General features: G+C 53.8%; 1 long non-coding RNA gene across 1 annotated transcript; it reads right to left on the bottom strand.

Moving 5' to 3' along the window:
• Positions 1–1,282: 1,282 nt before the first annotated feature.
• On the bottom strand, positions 1,283–4,188 carry LOC109381482 (uncharacterized). The gene is made up of 2 exons (XR_002123760.1): positions 3,787–4,188; positions 1,283–2,128 (listed from the first exon to the last, which is right to left on the bottom strand). It is a non-coding gene; the product is annotated as an uncharacterized LOC109381482 (long non-coding RNA).
• Positions 4,189–4,221: the final 33 nt, after the last annotated feature.

Raw genomic sequence — 4,221 nt, 5'->3', positions numbered from 1 at the left:
CCGTCCCCCTTCCCAGCAGCCACCGGTCTGCCTTCTAAACACATATTTAACGCGGAGCTGTCTCCCCCACTTCCCCACACTTGGAAACAGAGTGTGATCAACGTGATTGTTCCTTGATTCAGCATGATCGTTAACGTTACTAAAAGCCATGTCCTCAGATGTCGTGGAGAGACATAGGACTGTTTGCCCTGAACACTAAATGGCCCCATTGTTGCACTGCCATGCCTGGCTGTTTGGGGTTGGGGAGTTTCTCCATCACTGCCAGCTGTCTCGGTGCAGTTCCCAACAGACAGCTCCTGCCGCCTGGCACGCAGCACACCACCCACCTCCTGTGCCATTCCCATGCCTCACTCTGGATCAGTGGTTCTCAGCTGGGGGCAATTTTGCCCCCCACAGGGGACATTTGGCAATGCCGGGTGACATTTTTGTTTGTGCTAATGGGGGTGGGGGTGCTACCGACACCTAGTGTTTTGAGACCAGGATGTTGCTAAACATCCTACAATGTACAGGACACTTCCCACGAAAAGGAATGATCAGCCCAAGATGTCAGTGCGCCGAGGTTGAGAAACCCGTTCCGGAAGACAGAACTGGTTGGAAGAGTCAACAAGAAGTCATGATAATGAGCTGTTTCACTTTTCTGAATCAAGAGGAAGGGCAGAGGCTTGCCGGAGCTGCAAGGCCACACATAGGACACAGAGTCTGGAAGAGCCTGGGGGGGGGTCTCAGGTACCTCCTTCCAGCTCTACCAGATGTGGTCGCTGGCTTCCTGAGGACAAACTCGAGGGCACTCGGCCTGAGGCACCAAGGCCCAGCACGCAGCAGGTGCCCTGAATGAATGTCTCTCTGACTAGACTGAACCCAGCTCACCTGTTAGGTGCCCAGGTGTGGGTAGCACTGGCTGGGCATTGAAGGCGAGGCAGAAAACACAGAGGCAGAAGAAGGGAACCATTAAACCGACCAGTGAGTCTGAGATTCGGCAGAGCCAGTTACTAGAAGGTAAGCGTAGACCCAACCCCCTAACTGGGAGAATAAGGGCTGGCCACCCAGGATTGTCCCCACCGGACCAGGTATATCTCCACCAAATCACTTGTAGCTCCTCCCCCCCGCCCACAGACACCCAGTTTGCCTGTCATATAAAGGAAGTTTTCCCAGAGTGGTTTAGCCAGAACTAGAAGGGCCCTCTGCCTTGGGATGGGATAGGAGGAGCCTGATGTTGCCCAACAGTGGTCAGAATGGACCCCAGGTGTGCTGGAGCTAGATGGTAAAGTATAGGCATGCTTTATTCAATTTTGCATGATGCTGAGGTTTAATTATTTTATTACAAAAGAGATTGTAAACATTCCTGAAAATGCGGGTAAGCAAGAAGAAAACAAAAAGCTCGCAAATCCCACCCTTTCAGAGAAAACAATTATATTTTGTTATGTGCCCTTCTTTGCATGTATGGATGTGGTGTAGACATTTTGATGAAAACCAGGTGTGGGTGCTGCTGCCGAAGGCTTTGTTTGAGGAGCCTGAAAGTGGGGAAGAGGCTTTGAGAGAAAGAGACCCCCAAAAGCATTCCAGCAGGACACTGGGAGTGCCCAAGTGACGTTGACCGGGTGGATTTAACTATAGGCCTAGGGTTGCTCTTGGGAGCCTCCCAGATTAGCCCCAAGTCCAAGGATAAAGAGGTCTGGCTGGCTGCACCCTTCTTCCTGGACCCCTGCTAGGAAGGTGGGTACCCCTTCATAGTCCCTTCCTCCATCAGGCCTTACCCATCGGCCTGCTCCTCCCCACCAGTCGTCCTCCCTCCCTCTTGTCGCCTCACGTGGTCCCCCCTGACCTATGGACTGCTGTTAGAACTAATAAACTGATCCAGAGGCCCTTGGGCTCCTAAGTCAGGGGACCTGGGCTCCAGGTGCTTTCGCTCCCTCCAGCCTTAAGGCCTCAGATAAACCCTTGGGAGTGATAAAGAACAATACAGGACTTGTTCCAGTGACAGAAAGGAAGGAGTTGGGTAGCAGTCACCAGATGAGGCAAGCTTGGGACTCTTCAGAGGGCTGTTCTCTCCAGAGGAGTCTCAAGGAGAGTGGCTTCCAAATTCTTTTTAGCAGCAGAATTGTAGTAAAATACAGTCGCATGTGAAACCCTAAAATAGGAGAGGGACAAAGGTGGAGAAGCTCAGGGCAAAGCAAGGACAGGTGCTTACTTGCTCAGTCCTCTCCCCTCAGCGATGCACCTCTGAGCAACAGTTTCAAGGATTCTGCCTTATGCCAAAGGCAGGGTTGCAGGGCCAGCCTGGCAGGGACAAACTGGGAGAAGTTTCAGTGCCACTGCTGCGGGTGACATCCATCTGAGACAGAGCTCGCCCTTCTCCTCCTCCTCTGACCCACTGCTCCCCTGCGATGAGTCTCCAGGATGGGTGGGGCACCTAGGGGCAGCCAGTATTGCTTTCTGCCCCGGTTGACCTTTCTTCTAAGTCAGAGGACAAGTGGGAAGGGCACTGAAGACTCTAAGGATAGGTGGGGCCAGCCCTGTCCCACGTTTCCCTCAATGGGATTCTCTTGCTCACAGACTGAGGAGAAACCAGTGACTCACTTCCTGCTTCAGTCAGACTACAGAAATATTGTTTTCCCAAGGGTGGCTGGCACTAGTGGGGGCTACCCCAGGGTGGCCCCTACAGTCTTAGCTCCTTGCCCAGGGAAGTTCCCTCTCCCAGAGGGGGTCAACCAGACTTATGTCCCATCTCAGCTTTCAGGACCCCACGTTCTTCCGGAGTTTCTGGGTTTTGCAGCATTTGTAAAGGTGCCCAAATGGTACCTTATACCATTAGTTGAATATTATCTCTATTTTACAGAGGGGTAAACTGAGGCTCAGAGTTAAGTAATATGTCTAAGGTGACTTAATAGAAAAGAGTGCTGCAGGGATTTGAAACCAGGTTTGCTGGTAGGTGACTTGTCACATAGTGAGTCCTTAGGAATATCACTTCAACTCTGGTCTCGGTTTTCTCCTGTGTAAAATGTAGACAGGGATACATAAAAGGTGCCTAAAGGAAAATGCATTTATACCCACCTCATGGGGGTTGTGGTGAAAAAATGAATTACACGGAAAGAGCTCAGAACAGCACCTGGCTCCGAGTAAGCACTGGGCGGTGCTCGTTTTTGTCATTGTCCCCAAACCTGCGTTAAGGAGGTCACAGGATAATACCGTGCTGCCAGGTTATCTCACAGTGAACCAGGAAGGGATGGGCAGAGACTGCTCTGTGACCTTGGAATAACCTAGCCTGGGGAGCTCTTGGCCACATTTCCCCTCTTTTCTTTCTCAGCCCAAGCAGGGGCAGCCTGGCCAAGTAGCACAGACGTTTTCTAGGGCAGGAACCCAGGGAGGGAAGGCAGTCGGCTAGTATATTGCAAGTACTGGGACCCAGGCTCTGCCAAAGCCCCACGCCTCCTCCAGGCTCTGAGGCCTACTAGTTTGGTACCTTGGGCAAATTATTTAAACTTTGCAAGCCTCAGTTTCCTTATCTGTAAAATTGGATTAATAATGTCAGCTTGAAAGGATTATGTGGATTAAATAATGTACATAAGGAGATAATGTAAAGTGACTGGCCTGGTGCCTGGCAGGCGGTTGGTGTTGGAAAAAGAAAAAAAGTTAAAAGGCGGTGGGCTTCTTGTTCTGCTTATCCACCTGTCTATATATAGATGCAAATGAGATCGCGGCTCTAACAGTAGGTCCTGTGGTTTGCCGGCTGCTGTGAAGTCCAGACTGCAGGTGGGGTGTCCCACGTCCGTCATCTAGGGCACTTACCCGGTCATGCCCAAACTCACGGCTCAGGAGTGGGAAGTGGGGGGAGGAGAGGGCCAGCTCCCCCAGGATCCAGCCGAGACTGGGCTCCGAGCGACTCTCAAGCCCTTCCCTACTCAGGCCCAGGGTTCCGAGTTCGGGTCTCGTCTCTGCGCCGCCCGCCCGGGGAGTTCGCCGCGCGAAGAGCCGAGGGCCGGGGTGCGGGCAGTGGGGCCCGGCGGCCCCGCTTCCTACCCGCAGCTACTGGGAACCGGAGGCGGCGGACGCCCCATGAGGCCGTAGGGCCGCCGCTCAGGCCCCGGCAGCATGGGCGGCGGGACCGGGACGGCCGCGGCCGGGAGCGCGGAGGTGGCGCCGCGCGGGGGAGGGGCACGGCGGCGGCGGAGGAGGAGGAGCCGGGGCCGCCGCAGCTGCTGACAGGACCGGAGTAAACAAGCC

This window comes from Hipposideros armiger, unplaced genomic scaffold (assembly GCF_001890085.2).
Source record: "Hipposideros armiger isolate ML-2016 unplaced genomic scaffold, ASM189008v1 scaffold_48, whole genome shotgun sequence".
Classification (NCBI taxonomy): Eukaryota; Metazoa; Chordata; class Mammalia; order Chiroptera; family Hipposideridae; genus Hipposideros; species Hipposideros armiger.
The sequence above is the reverse complement of the archived record's forward strand: the minus strand, read 5'-3'. Positions and strand labels throughout refer to the sequence as shown.